Source organism: Drosophila arizonae, unplaced genomic scaffold (genome assembly GCF_054131065.1).
Source record: "Drosophila arizonae isolate 15081-1271.41 unplaced genomic scaffold, UAZ_ARI_1.0 ARI_Backbone_77, whole genome shotgun sequence".
Lineage (NCBI taxonomy): Eukaryota > Metazoa > Arthropoda > Insecta > Diptera > Drosophilidae > Drosophila > Drosophila arizonae.
The window spans coordinates 1-16,817 of record NW_028315247.1 but is presented as its reverse complement, the minus strand read 5'-3'; the positions used below and the strand labels follow the sequence as shown (position 1 = coordinate 16,817).

General features: G+C 35.4%; 2 long non-coding RNA genes across 2 annotated transcripts in view; one reads left to right on the top strand and one right to left on the bottom strand.

Moving 5' to 3' along the window:
• The window catches only part of LOC149267676 (uncharacterized), a 35,553-nt gene extending 19,047 nt beyond the window's left edge, over positions 1-16,506 (top strand). Inside the window, exon 3 of the long non-coding RNA XR_016271568.1 lies at positions 14,361-16,506. This is a non-coding gene — a long non-coding RNA (uncharacterized LOC149267676). The remainder of the gene's footprint in view (positions 1-14,360) is intronic.
• LOC149267677 (uncharacterized) lies at positions 10,645-13,174 on the bottom strand. The gene is made up of 2 exons (XR_016271571.1): positions 11,566-13,174; positions 10,645-10,962 (listed from the first exon to the last, which is right to left on the bottom strand). It is a non-coding gene; the product is annotated as an uncharacterized LOC149267677 (long non-coding RNA).
• Positions 16,507-16,817: the final 311 nt, after the last annotated feature.

The following is a 16,817-nucleotide window of genomic DNA, read 5'->3' as shown; positions in this document are numbered from 1 at the left end:
CGACTAAGTTTAGAAAATAAAATGTACCTATTTAGATCAATTTTCCAGTCCACAATTTTTTACGGGGCTCCGGTTTGGGCTGATATAGCTAAGACTCATATCTGTAAAATCCAAGTCTTGCAAAACAAAATATTAAAAAGAATATTTAATCTCCCGTGGCATTACCCTACTGCGGAGCTACACTATATTGCCAGAGTCGAACTAGCGTCAGATAGATTGACTAAGTTGCACACAAATTTTGTAACCCGTTGTAGTTATTCATCTTACCTACATTTACAAAACAGTAATGAACCCTTATAAGCAATAAGCAATTAGTCTTAATTTTAATTTTAAGTTTTTAGTCTTTAAGTCAATTTACGAGGTTTTTGTTTATACTTTTCCTTCAAAAATAATGTTTCTAAATGTAATTAAATTTCCTGAACAAATAATATTAACATTTAAGCAGAAAAGGTTTATGGCCTGTACTCTTAACTTTCACATGTAAATCACTCACACTTGTGTAAATACTGATATAAAATAAAGTGTTCCTTATAAATTAAATTAAATTAAATTAAAATAATTTTTTTTCGTAACCCCATTTTTTAAATAAAGATATTAAGATTTTATATTTTATATTTATATTTATATCTATTCGATTTCAAATTTAATTAAACTAAATGTTGATTCCACCTAAATTGAAAAATAAAGAAAAAAACAATGAGGTAAAATAAACAAAGAAATAAATAAGTAGATAAATAAACCAAATTTAATAAGTTAAATATATATAAATATATATATAAATAAAAAATAAAAATTAAGTAAAATGAACAATTCAATAAATTAATGAAATAAATAAAACAAACTTAGCATGAAGTAAATAAAAAAAAAACAAAAAAAAAATGAATAGATAAATAGGAAATAAATAAATAAAGAAATAAATAGGATTTACTAGCAAGAAAGATTTACGATAGAAAATAGAACCATTTAAAGAATAGCATAAAAAAAAAAAAAAAAAAAAAAAAGCTAATAATAATGTAAAATAAAAGGTAAAATAATAACAACATTGTTAGTATAAGAAAAATAATAGATTGTAATTTTAGTATCCCAATGTCTAGATGTTACTTAAATGAATGAAAATGAATACTATGAATAATAGGAATGAAAACAAGAATGATATGAGTCGTTAATCTGGAAGAAGGGTGAAATAATGGGGTAGGCTAGTTAGTGTTGGAGCTTCTTTGGGGTTTTTCTGGTAAAATTATTTAAGAAAAACTATGGTTGGGTGGGTAAAGAGCGCGTGTGCCGAATGCCATCTATGGCCACGCTTAGTTGTGTCAGGGTTCTTGTAAATTTGTGCCAGTCCCCCCCCTACTTCCTCAGTATCATTGTTTTTTTTCGTGGAGTATAGCTCCACCTCGAGGTATCTCAAGGGATCTTAAAATTAAAATTTATGAACTCTGATCGCAAGGCAGAAAAGAACCCCCCCACACTCCCGACGAGCGACGGTACTAGAAGGTCCCGCTTATCTGCCTTGCGACCGAAAAACAAAGCCCAGCCAGTGCTTTGTTTAGTCTCATCCGAGAGAGTTTCTCTGCATGAAGGATTATGTTTACATAAATTTTTGGCGCCCAACGTGGGGCATGAAAGTATGCAGCTTTATAGGCATAGAAGTATGTAGCTTTATAGGCATCACGCTTTCAGAGTCCCATTTTTAATGTTCAAATAATCAACACTGTCTGTTCTCTATTCGCAGAGAAAGAGTTGGCTGTTTGAAACACCCATTTTGGTGATGGTTGAAAAACTCAGTGTCCAGAGTGCTGAAATAGATTGGACTTGCTTGGTCGGCCTATCGCAACTGTGACAGATGAGTCAAATCAATTCTTAATAGGGACTACGAAGCTGAAAGATTCGAGCTGAATCTCAGACCGAGAAACCCGGAATAGATAAATTCAACTTATAATAACACCTGAATCACCATGTTTGCTCGTTTGTTTTCGTATAGTTGTTATTTCATCTAGATATTATTTTAATTGTGTTTTGTAAAGTTATCAGATACGATTCCAGAATATTGTATATTGGGCTCAGCTCGGATATCAATACTGATTGTTCTCTGGTAGTTGTTGCAGAGCCAAATGAGATAAATCTGGGTGCAATATAAACTCATACTCGTCTGGCCAGTAGATGTTGTTATGACGGAAGTTGCTAATGTTGATAGTGTTGTCTGGAACTTGTGTATATGCTGCATTGGCGTATCCTTGCCGAACACTCACACTTTAGTTAGCTTTTGCATAGCAATACTCTATAACCAGCTTTAGTAGCAATAGCCCAAAATCCATTGTTTCCCCTAATTGTATAATATAGCAAGAACAGCACACAACAGCACAAAACCTAGCTACCTTCCCCATTATATCAACCCAAACTTGTCGCATTTATTAGCAAATAAAATATTTAGATACAAAATGCCTATTTCAAGAAGTCCTCAAGATATGCGCACAGTAGAGAAAACTGTTAGTTTGTGTAGTCTTTGCAGCCAAGGGATGAGCAATACCCAGCAATGTTATTGTACCCCTTGTAAGCACAATTTTCACAAGTTATGTCTAGAACAGTGGCTAGAAAATAAGCAAGAATGTCCGGAATGTCAGTCCACATTGGACCCAAGGTCAATTAAGTTGGTTATTGGCAACTGTTCACCTGACCCGAAACCAGCTTCCACATCAGCAATTCCAGGTAGTTCGCGTATGGTAACGCGTAATTTAGCTAAAGCATTAGGTGAAGTTCCGCCTGAGTCTCTAGAGCATCCCCAAGAGCGATCGCTCGAAGGCAGTGAGGTAATTATATCCGGTTTAGATGCAAGCCATAATTCGGAGCGAAACGTAGTTCCTCCTCCAAGAGGCATTAGTACCCGTCGACGAGGCCGACCCAATCGAGCCGGCCATAATCGTCAAGAATCTGCAGGCGTGGATTATAATTTAATTCAGCAAATGATCGAGCAGTCAGTCACTCGTGTGATGTCGGCGCTCCGTATTGATTCACGGCCCAGCTCAAGCGAGCAGCTGCCGTCTATTCCGACTCCTATGGCATACTCGCCCGGAAGCTCGTCTGTCCAAAGCAGAAGAACAGCTGACATTATGCAGAAATGGAATCTCCATTTTGATGGGTCATCTGAAGGATTAGGCGTGGAAGAATTTATTTATCGTGTGAGAGTCCTTACTGACGAAACTCTCGATAGTGATTTTAAGGGGCTTTGCAAACATTTGCACATTCTTTTCTCTGGGAAAGCTAGAGATTGGTTCTGGAGGCACCATAAACAAGTAGATAGAATCGTATGGAATGATTTTTGTGCAGCACTTCGACAGCAATATAAAGATTATCGCTCAGAATTTATGAGTAAAGAGTTAGTGAGAGCGAGAAAGCAAAAGGTCGGTGAATCTTTTGTCGCTTTTCACGATTCGGTGGCTGCATTAATTGATAAATTTGGCCTCAAAATAGGCGAAGAAGAATTATTAGAAATTCTGCAAAATAACCTGTTGCCTGAGATGCGGCACAAGTTACTGTACCAATCTATCAGTTCAGTTGGCCATTTGCGTAGGTTAGTGCAAATGAGCGAAAATTTAACAAATGACCTTATAAGTCAATCAGACAATTTTTCTCGACCCAAAACGGTTGCGTTTCGTCGTCAAATTAATGAAATCGAGAATACTGGTCTCGGAATTGAGGTTGAAGAAGAGACAGATTCAGCAGAGTTAGAAATTGCAGCGATGCAAAAAGCACATTCCAACTTGACATGCTGGAACTGTGAAGAAAAGGGGCATGTCTGGGAAAATTGCCTGAGGGATCGTAGAGTCTTTTGTTATGGTTGTGGCACACCACAAGTATACAAGCCACAATGTAAAATTTGTATCCGTAGATTGGCGGAAAACCAGCAGAAGGGGACATCCCCCAAAAATCGGATGCCCCCGAATTAATAGACCCAATCAGCAACAATCTCGCGCCATCATTACAATCTTCAAATGAAATTGATGCACGGGTGCTTGATCTCCGTTTTCTTCCATACAAGGAAAAGCTATCTAAATATCTTGAAATACGAAGAAGAATTTTTAATGAACCAAATTCGGTTATGAGTAAGCGTAGTGCCAGGTTGAGAAAATACTATAGAGAAATAAAAAGTAGTCGTAGATTAGTAATCTCAAACATATTTAGCAATCAAAAAGATATGCGCAGCTATGCGAAAGTATCTTTTTTGGATTTTCAAGAATCAGGCTTACTAGATACTGGCGCAAATATCAGTTGCATTGGCGCTACTCTAGCGAAAAATGACTTTTCAAAAAGTCCTTGTTTCAAGTCGCTCAAATCTTTTGTAAAAACTGCCGGTGGTGAAAATCAAGCAGTCATAGGAGTTTTGAGTGTTGTCATGCAATATAAAACAATATCAAAGCCCATGAAACTGTACGTTATCCCAAGCATTAAACAGAATTTAATTCTCGGCCATGACTTTTGGAAAATATTTGCCCTTGCTCCAGATATTATCAGTGCTGTAGAAGCAGACCTCGATGTTGTTGACGAAGATGTTGAAGATAAATATCCACTAACAAGCCTTCAGTTACAACAGCTCAATGCAGTTAAGCAGTTGTTTCCCAATGCTGCAGAAAAATTAGGTCGCACTTCTCTTATCAAACATCACATTGACGTGGGAGAAGCAATGCCAGTAAAGCAACGCTTTTATCCTGTTAGTCCTGCAGTCGAGCAGTTGCTATATAAAGAAATCGATCGGATGATTAGCCTAGGTGTGATAGAGCCCTCAACCAGTGCATGGAGTTCTCCTATGAGATTAGTTGTAAAACCAAACAAAGTTCGTCTTTGCTTAGATGCCCGAAAGCTTAACGCGGTGACCAAAAAGGACGCATATCCATTGCCTAGTATAGATGGAATCTTTTCGAGATTGCCAAAAGCTAACATTATCTCCAAACTTGATTTAAAAGACGCCTATTGGCAAATAGAACTGACGGACGACTCAAAGCCACTGACAGCTTTCACAGTACCAGGTAGACCCCTATATCAATTCAAGGTCATGCCGTTTGGTCTGTGCAATGCGCCATCAACGATGTGTAGGCTAATAGACGAAATCATTCCCCCTGATTTACGTAATTGTGTCTTTGGATATTTAGATGATTTATGCATTGTATCTGAAGATTTCAATTCTCACATCTCCGTGCTAGTACGAATTGCAGAGCAATTCCGGAAAGCCAATGTCACCTTAAATATTACGAAAAGTCATTTTGCAGTCACAAAAGTTAACTATCTTGGTTACGTGATTGACAAGACAGGCATATGCACAGACCCTGATAAAATCTCTTGCATACAAAACTGGCCACCTCCGAAAAATTTAAAGCAAGTGAGAGGCTTTTTAGGTGTATGTGGGTGGTATCGCCGTTTTATAAAAAACTTTTCAGACTTAGCCTGTCCCATAACTGAAGTCTTATCTTCTAAAAAGAAGTTTAACTGGACTCCAGAAGCCCAAACTGCTATGGAAAAACTAAAAGCTGTGTTAACTACGTCTCCAGTTTTGCAAAATCCAAAGTTTGATCAGAAATTCTTTTTGCATTGTGACGCTAGTGATTTTGGAATTGGGGCCGTGTTGGTACAACTTTCTGAAGATAATGAAGAAAAACCAGTAGCATTCATGTCTAAAAAACTCAGTCGATCTCAGCGTAACTATAGTGTTACAGAGCGTGAATGTCTTGCAGTTATTCTAGCTATAGAAAAGTTTCGTTGTTATTTAGAGCTTCAAGAATTCGAAGTCATTACTGACCACTCCAGTCTCTTGTGGCTGATGAGACAACAAAATGTTTCTGGACGATTAGCTAGATGGATTTTTCGTTTGCAACAGTATAAATTCACTATGTCGCACCGTAAGGGCAAAGATCACATTGTGCCCGACGCTTTATCGCGATTGCACGATTGCAATGAAATCGCTTCGTTAGACATGAGTCCCATCATAAATTTAGAATCAGACGCATTTCAGTCGGACGATTACAATCAATTGAAGTCTAATATAGAGCAAAATAGTTCACGTTTTCCAGATATCAAAATTGTGGATCATAAAATCTATATCCGAACTGAACACTCGACCGGAGATGCAGTTCAAGATAAGTTTTTGTGGAAACTATGGGTGCCAGAGCCACTTAAAGGCGAGGTATTAAAGCAAGCCCATGATAGTGTCACGTCAGCACATTCAGGTATACAAAAAACAATCGAGAAATTGCGAAGAAATCTTTTTTGGCCTGGGTTAGCAAAAGATGTTCGCGATTATATTAAAAATTGTTCAGTATGCAAACAATCCAAAGACCCGAATTATACTCTCCGTCCTCCAATGGGAGCTCAAAGTCCGACTTATCGGCCTTTTCAGAGGTTGTATATAGATTTATTAGGGCCATATCCCAGGAGCAAAAGTGGACATGTAGGACTTTTAATAGTATTAGATCATTTCAGCAAATTTCATTGGCTTTGGCCTTTAAAAAAATTAACGTCATCTGTTATTCAAGAGTTTCTATTAAAACATATATTCCACAGTTTTGGCGTTCCAGAGACAATAGTAAGCGATAATGGAAAGCAGTTCAAATCTAATGAGTTTAATGCTTTTTTAACGGAACTGGGAATACGTCATATATATACAGCTTTATACTCCCCTCAGAGCAATGCTGCTGAGCGAGTTAATCGCTCTTTGTTAGCTGCTATTCGGTCGTACCTTGAAAGTGACCAGACTTATTGGGATCAACATATTTTTAGTATCTCATGCGCCTTACGATCAGCTTTGCATCAATCCATAGGATGCTCCCCTTATAGAGCTTTATTTGGGTTAGATATGATCACTCATGGTTCAGACTACAAGTTGATAAAGCAATTAACATTGCTTGAAGAACCATTAGTATCATTATCTCGATCAGATAACTTATCCCTAATTCGTAAAGATATACAGGCCAACATAAAACGAGCTTACGAACGAAATGTTAAACAGTATAATTTGCGTTCTAAGCCTGTTACATTTAGGGAAGGGCAAGAAGTGTATCGCCGAAATTTTGCACTTAGCAAATTCGCTCACAATTATAATGCGAAATTGGCACCCCAATTTTTGAAATGTAGAGTGAAAAAGAAACTGGGAAATTGCTTTTATCTTTTAGAGAATCTGCAAGGTCAAGAGATAGGTACCTTTCATGCCAAAGACATTAAGCAATAGACATCCGAACATATTCCCGCTAATATTCCGTCTAACGGTGGTATATTATCGGGTGGTGTAATGGTCGCAAGCCAAACAAAAAAATAAAGGGTAAATAAAAAAACAAGTAAGAAAGCTCTAGTCGAGACCGCTCGACTACGAGATCCCCTGAACCCTTGGAGCAATAGATATTTCAATAATTTTTCGCGTCTTTCAGCTTACACAAGAAACACGCACACACACACACACAGGCACGCACGCACACACAGGCATACATACACACACACGCATACAGACACACACACACACGCATACATACACAAACGCATACACACACACATACACATACACACACACATACACAAACACACACACATACACAAACACATACACACACATACACAAACACATACACACACAAGCACCCACGCATAAACACGCATGGGCTGCAGTGTGCGCTTACTATGAGAACTTAATTGTTTAATAACTTTTTTTATGGACGTACGATCTTCATGAAACTTTCAGATTATAATTATAACATGGATATGCATGTAATTGCTAAAGCACAAGTCTCTAGTATTTGAAATACGCTTTTTACAAAAGTGAGGGTGAGGGGGTGAATTTAAGGGTGGGGGGTAAATTTTAACAAAAACCGAAATTGTATAAATTGCATGTAAGCATACATTAAAAATTTGGAGACTCTAGCAATAAAGGTGTAGAAGATATAATTTTATAACTGGTTTTCGATAAGGTTTTTTATCGATAAAAAAAGATCGGGATGAGTTATCGAATTTTAATGATAAACTTGATATGCGCGCTGTAATTACGGACATTTTAAAAAAAATTTGAAGTCTCTAGCTCTTATATCTTCGGAAATCGACGCGTTCATACATACGGACAGACGGACAGACGGACAGACGGACAGACAGACGGACAGGGCCAAATCAACTCAGCTCGTCACCCTGATCAAGAATATATATACTTTGTGGGGTCTGCCACGCCTCCTTCTCCCTGTTACATACATTTCAACAAAACCATTATACCCTGATTTCCCATTGAAAATGGGTTCAGGGTATAAAAATAGCAAAAGTATATGTTCAAAAAGTACGCGCGCTTGCAAAAGCTTTGGAAAGGTACACTGAACCCTTTCATTGCATGCAGAGCTGCATTGAGAGCTTTCGGTGGGGGCCGAAAAAGTTGTCGCGCACGCGCAACAGCTGATCGTGTCGCGCTGTGCGAATTCTGCAGCGACAAATATTAGTGCAGCCAACTTTAGGGGCAATAAAACCTTTAAGCTTTTATCTGCCCAAAGCTATATAAGCCGAAAAAGTAAAAAAGTCAGCCCTTTTTTCTAGAACTCCACGTTGCGACTTTACAATAAGTCCATATATATATATAATATATATACATATATGGCGAGGAACTCGTGCGCTACAATAATTAAAAAAAAAAAAAGCGCAGCAAAACAAAATTTTCTTGACGCCCGTGTCAAATTTGGGCACGGCAATATAGAAAAGCCTGCCCTAGACACGGGCTCTGTTTAAATTTTTCTGCCACATCAAGATCGATCGGAGCAACTTTATCGAAAGGCTGGAGGAACTTCAATAGCAGGCGGGGGAAACACAAAATTGAATAGTGGCCCATAAATTGCATAGTGGCATAGTGACATATAAAACATATAAAACTTTTAACCCCAAAAACTCTAAGCCGCGAAAATCTAAAAGTGAACAAAAAAAAAAAAAAAAAACTTTACACATCCAAGAACAAAAACTCTAGCTCTACCATAATCAACTAAACGAAAAAAAAAAAAAAAAAAAAGAACAAAAAACACACCTCAATTACATATGTGACGTACACTGTAAAAATTTTGTTACTAGCAACTAAAATAGTTCACCCCAAATTAAAAAGTAAAATGTAAAATTAAAACTAGCATGAAAATAGAAAAAATAATACGATGACATAAAAAAAAAAAAAAAAAACCCAATTACATAATAATGAAATCATAAAATTTATCATATATATGCATATATATATATATATATATAGATGCATATATACACATAACAAAGTATAAAATACTAAAAGCAAAAAGAAAAAAAACATGAAGTAAAAGAAATAGTAAAAGAAATTATATATAAATGTATAACCAAAAATAAAAGAAAAAAAAATATTTTTTGTTAAAAAAAAAAAAAAATCGAAAAAGTAAGAAAGAAAAAATAATAATAATTTGAATAGATATAAATATAAAAAGAAGTATAAAAATGTAGAGGTAAAAGAAAAAAAACAACAAAAACTGTGTGTTTGTCCGCCCCTATATTCTTTTTGTAACCTCAACGCCACGCTACAGCTACCACGAGGAAAGGCCTTTCATCGCTGGAGTGAAAAAATCTAAAGATCATGTAAGTGCTGGAAGATACCCTGTACTCCCACTCCCCCAATCCAAACCATTATATTTTCTTTTAATTAATGAATTATTAAAAAGGAATATATATATATAAAAAAAAAAAAAAAAAAAAAAAAAACCAAGAGATAAGAAAAAAAAATTTCATAATAAAATGTTTGAAGATAAGTGCATGCAATAATGAAAGAAAGCATATATTTTTTTTTTTAAATTAAAATAATTTTTTTTCGTAACCCCATTTTTTAAATAAAGATATTAAGATTTTATATTTTATATTTATATTTATATCTATTCGATTTCAAATTTAATTAAACTAAATGTTGATTCCACCTAAATTGAAAAATAAAGAAAAAAACAATGAGGTAAAATAAACAAAGAAATAAATAAGTAGATAAATAAACCAAATTTAATAAGTTAAATATATATAAATATATATATAAATAAAAAATAAAAATTAAGTAAAATGAACAATTCAATAAATTAATGAAATAAATAAAACAAACTTAGCATGAAGTAAATAAAAAAAAAAACAAAAAAAAAATGAAAAGATAAATAGGAAATAAATAAATAAAGAAATAAATAGGATTTACTAGCAAGAAAGATTTACGATAGAAAATAGAACCATTTAAAGAATAGCATAAAAAAAAAAAAAAAAAAAAAGCTAATAATAATGTAAAATAAAAAGGTAAAATAATAACAACATTGTTAGTATAAGAAAAATAATAGATTGTAATTTTAGTATCCCAATGTCTAGATGTTACTTAAATGAATGAAAATGAATACTATGAATAATAGGAATGAAAACAAGAATGATATGAGTCGTTAATCTGGAAGAAGGGTGAAATAATGGGGTAGGCTAGTTAGTGTTGGAGCTTCTTTGGGGTTTTTCTGGTAAAATTATTTAAGAAAAACTATGGTTGGGTGGGTAAAGAGCGCGTGTGCCGAATGCCATCTATGGCCACGCTTAGTTGTGTCAGGGTTCTTGTAAATTTGTGCCAGTCCCCCCCCTACTTCCTCAGTATCATTGTTTTTTTTCGTGGAGTATAGCTCCACCTCGAGGTATCTCAAGGGATCTTAAAATTAAAATTTATGAACTCTGATCGCAAGGCAGAAAAGAACCCCCCCCACACTCCCGACGAGCGACGGTACTAGAAGGTCCCGCTTATCTGCCTTGCGACCGAAAAACAAAGCCCAGCCAGTGCTTTGTTTAGTCTCATCCGAGAGAGTTTCTCTGCATGAAGGATTATGTTTACAATATACTTAATATACGTAATGATTAATTTATTATTAAAATATCGATATTAAAAATATCGAATTGAATAATAAATGTGCTGTCCACTTCGACTTTGCGCAACCCAATATCGGCAACCTACATAAAATATAAATCGTTTGGAATATTAATCGATAAAAAAATATCGTATTAATGCAATTTAATTTGTTGAGCACGATATATGTATGTTTAACTTTTTGTACGTACATACATATGTACATATATATGTAATGATTTTCAAATGGTATGTATGACCATACATACATACGTTTGTGAAACATACATTTATATGTTTATTATGCTTTTATATTACATATATACATGTATATAAATTTGTATATTCTTTTATGAAACCTCCAAATATGTATATATTTATTATTTATTGATATATATATATATATCAATAAATAATAAACATATACATACATATTAGGAGGTTTCATAAAAGAATATACAAATTTATGTACATATATATATATATATATATATATATATATATATATACATATATATAATTGTATTGCCTAATATAAATACATAATAAACATAAATGTGGAAGTTTCACACAAGAATATGCACATGTATGTACATACAAACCTTACTCATGCAGAAAACCACGCATTATTACATACATACATATGTACATACATATATATATATTCATATATGCCGTCAGACATGTACGTATGTAAATCGACTCACTTTATATCAGCCTTAAAATTGGATTTTCGCCTTCTTTGTTAAGCACAACAACACTTCAATTATAATATATTTTTAGAGTTATATTTAAATTATATTTATGTTAATTAAATTATTTATATGTATATATATATATATATATACATATATATAATTGTATTGCCTAATATAAATACATAATAAACATAAATGTGGAAGTTTCACACAAGAATATGCACATGTATGTACATACAAACCTTACTCATGCAGAAAACCACGCATTATTACATACATACATATGTACATACATATATATATATTCATATATGCCGTCAGACATGTACGTAAATCGACTCACTTTATATCAGCCTTAAAATTGGATTTTCGCCTTCTTCGTTAAGCACAACAACACTTCAATTATAATATATTTTTAGAGTTATATTTAAATTATATTTATGTTAATTAAATTATTTATATGCAAAGTGATTTTTCTTCTCAAATTCCAGCAGCAGCAAGATATAACGGTGACTTGCAAGTGTGTCCACATTAAATTCTAGTGAATAATCGAATAGTATTGTTCGTTGTCTGAAGGCGTTGCCAACATACACAGAACCAAAATGAGTATAAAATCAAAAACAAAACTGACCTAGGATAAAGAATAGTTATTAAATTTGACCACATCAATTATTTCTCATATTAAAAATATACATAGAATTACATATATTTTTTTACATCTCCTGCTTTCTTAGAAATTAATATTATATGGCTCTTAACTTTGCAGTTGGGCGTTACATAGATAGGTATGTACATACATACATTGTATGTACATAGGGTAACGTAACTAAAAAGTTTTCAATATGACACGACACAAAATGTGGACTAAAATTTATGTTTATCGACAGAGACGGTTATCAGTAGCTCAACTATCAATTATATCAACTATTATCGTTTATTCTATGCGTACAGCCAAAAGCGCGCCTTCTTGTATATTCTTGGAATTACGATTGATTTGTGGATTTTTCAGTCGTTACTGTAGTTTTGTCAGATGACGCTCTGTTATTAACTTATTGTATTTTAGCCACCAGTTGATTCAGCAATGCGATGGTGTAGGTGCTAAAGGCGACACAAGTTATGTTAGAGTAGCGGAGGGAGGTTCAAAGCCGCCTGATGTCGTATTGTTTCATACACATTTCGTTTTTTATAAAATAGATATTATGTATATGTATGTACATAGCTCTACACATAACATCAAGCATTCCGGCTTTCTTATGCACGCGCTCATTTCTATGTGTGTATGTACATACATATGTATGTATAAATGGGTACCCTAGCGTTTTCAAAGAATCTCAAATGCGATTGATTTGTCTTTTGCATTGATTTAGAATTTTCAGCCTCTGGCTTTTCTTTGCTATGTGGCATCATAACAATAATGTGATTTCGTTTTAACTACTGCTGTTCGAAACGACGCGGTGGTGCTGTAGGCAGAAGGGCTGGCGATCTTCATTTTAGTTATTTTGACAAACATGCTATTTGGCTTGGGTGCGAGTTCAAATCCCAAGGAAAGCTCTTTTTTGTAAATTGCAAATTTTTGTTATTTTAGATTCTTTTATATATATATATATATATATTTTTTTTTTTAATTCATAAAAATGTTTCTTTTTGTATTATGAATATCTATTAAGCTTATTTATATGTACAAATGCATAAATAGATGGCTGACGCATATAAATGTCGCAATTTGGGCACTGTAAATGCCGATTGCCACGCCCCTAGTGGCCGTAGACTCCTCAATTTTAGCCAGTTTTTAGAACGAGCAACCGGTTACCTAAATGCAAAATTTGAATTCTTACGCGCAAAAAATGTGAAAATTACAGGGTATTTTTCGATATGCCACGCCCCTAAAGAGGCTTAAAAATTATTTTTGGGGCATCGATAGAGGAGGCCACCAGTAACTTAACTATCCAAGTTTGAAGCTTCTAGCTTTTAAACTGTAGGAGATATAAACTTTTGCGGTTTGCCACGCCCCCTATAGGCGGACATATATCTACCATAGCTCGTTGGACGTGGGTGGTCAACCCGCGTATATATACAAAATTTCAGGTCTCTAGCATCAATAGTGCCTAAAATATAGCAGAATTCAAAAAATCACTATATCTTCAGGTCCGATTTGCCACGCCCCTAGTGGGCGTAGATATAAAATTTTTTCACCTATCTTCATAGAATTAAAACATCAGCTTACATGCCAAATTTCAGCATTCTAGGTTTACAAGTTTAGGAGATACAGTTTTATCCGATTTGCCACGCCCCTAATGGGCGGAGATATATCCGCCATAGCTTGTGACCTTGGGTGATCGGCGCGGACCTACATACCGAATTTCAGCTTTCTAGCTCTTCAACAAATATGATTTCTGGTATATCGGAAAATGCATTTTCCGATTTGCCACGCCCCTAGTGGGCAGATCGGGAAAATTTTAACACTTTATAAATCGGAGATATACACGAGTATGTGTTCCAAATTTCAAGTCTCTAGCTTCAATAGCGCCGAAATAGATTGCGTTCATACGGACAGACGGACAGACGGACGGAGGGACAGACGGACAGCAAGACGGACATTGCACAAAACCAATATACTCATTTCACATTCGTGAATGAGTCTAAAAATACTCTTAAACACTTACCTGATTGCTGATGCCATTGGGGGCCCTCTAATCTGAAAAGAAAAAAGAAAATATTAAAAAACATGCCAAATCCTAAAGTAAAACATAACAAAACATATGATATGCTTTACTAATAATATTTTCCACTTACCTTTGACATAGTTGGAAGGGTACGCGGCAGTCGGTGCATGCCAATGATTGATGTCAGTACCTCAGACACAGCCGGTCCGACTGTTGAGGCACACTGGCCACGCACAAGCGCATAAGGATGTCAATCTGGACGATGAGCTGCGCGGGACGCACGCCTACAACATATCCATAGATGACAACGATTCCAGCCGCTAACTGCAAAGAAACCACAAGCCATTAACTGGAAAGATGACAACTAATTGCACCACTTATCTGACGAGCTGCCACGATCCAGCGATGAAGATGATGACCATGTTGCTGCCAATCCATGTACCTGCAAAATAGAAATAAGTAGATTAAGTTGATGTTTAATGTTAAATGCTAATTTATTTCTCACTAATTGTAATTGTCTTTGTTTCACAAATGTCATTACGAATTAATATGTAAAACCTAAATTAAAAGCAACTACTGCAGCAACTAATGTACCAAATAAAAAACTAAATTCAAATAAAAACAAAAATTTTATCTACAACTTAAAAAGTGGCCATTCTGTGTGCATACGACTAAAAACAAAAGTGTAACAAACTAAAATAAAATTAACTGAAAAGTGGCCATTTTCTATGTGCATAGTTACATATTTACGTACATACAAACATAAAACAACACACAACTAGCAAGTTTTTATTTAAAACAAAATAAAACCAAAATTACAACATTAAACAACTACCAATGTGACAACCGCTACAACTTCTGTCGGTCCACCCGTCGATCCGTTTTACACTACACTACACTACACTACACTACACTACACTTCACTTCACTTCACTTCACTTCACTTCACTTCACTTCACTTCACTTCACTTCACTTCACTTCACTTCACTTCACTTCACTTCACTTCACTTCACTTGACTGCATGATCTGCTGATCCCCACCATGCCTGGATGACTGAAGAAATGCTGCAGCTGCTGCCCTTTATATAGGGCGACTGTCACTCAAATCCAAGATCGCACTCAAATTTTGAGCCCGTTGCATTTGAGCTTTAGTTGACTACTGGGTCTCTGCTGCTGCTTTCTAGCTTCGTTTTACTGAAATATAACTGACAAATGATTCAGTGGCTCTCTCACTCTGTCATTTTGTCGCTTTGTCAGTCAGTCGTCCTGTTGTTCAGTGGCTCTGTCACTCTGTCATTTCGTCGCTATGTCAGTCAGTTGTACTGTTCGTCAATGACTTTGTCACTATGTCACTCGTTAATTTCGTCGCTCTGTAAATCAGTTCTACTGTTGTTCAGTGATTCTGTCACTCTGTCATTTCGTCCCTCTGTCAATCTTTCTGTTGTTCAGTGGCTCTATCACTCTGTGATTTCGTCGCTTAGTCAGTCAGTTTTATTGTTGTTAAGTGACTCTGTCACTTGGTCATTTCGTCGCTCTGACAATCAGTTGTACTGTTCGTCACTGACTCAGTCACTCTGTCGTTGTCATTTCGTCGCTTAGTCAATCAGTCGTCCTGTTGTTCAGTGGTTCTGTCACTCTGCTATTTCGTCGCTTTGTCAGTCAGTTGTATTGTTGTTCAGTGACTGTCATTCTGTCACTCGGCCATTTTGTCGTTCTGTCAGTCAGTTCTACTGTTGTTCAGTGGCTCTGTCATTTTGTCGCTATGTCAGTCAGTTGTATTGTTGTTCAGTGGCTCTGTCACTGTGTCACTCTGTCATTTCGTCGCTCTGTCAGTCAGTCGTCCTGTTGTTCAGTGGCTCTGTCACTCTGTAAGTCAGTCGTCCTGTTGTTCAGTGGCTCTGTCACTCTGTAAACCAGTCGTCCTGTTGTTCAGTGGCTCTGTCACTCTGTCATTTCGTCGCTATGTCAGTCAGTCGTCGCTTTTTACAAAAGTGTGGGTAAGGGGGTGAACATCGGGGTGGGAGTAAATTAAAAAAAAAAAAAACAATAAAGGTTTGGAGATATAATTTTATAACTGGTTTTCGATAAGGTTTTTTATCGATGAAAAAAGATCGGGATGAGTTATCGATTTTTAATGATAAACTCAATATCCGCGCTGTAATGACGGACATGTTAAAAAGAATTTGAAGTGTCTAGCTCTTATATCTTCTGTAATCGTCGCGTTCATACATACGGACAGACAGACGGATAGGACCAAATCGACTCAGCTCGTCACCCTGATCAAGAATATATATACTTTGTGGGGTCTGCCACGCCTCCTTCTGCCTGTTACATACATTTCAACAAAACCATTATACCCTGATTTCACATTGAAAATGGGTTCAGGGTATAAAAAATGCTGGAAAAATATTAGTTGCCAATAAATAAATCTGAAAAAATATAGCTGAAAATAAAAATCATTAATTAAACCTGAAAAAATGCAGAAAAAAATATAAGCTGCCATTAAATATGAAACAAAAATGTTTTTTCTCATATACTTACCTGATTGCCGATTGCTGATGCCAATGGGGGTCAACTAATCTGACAAGAAAAAAAAAA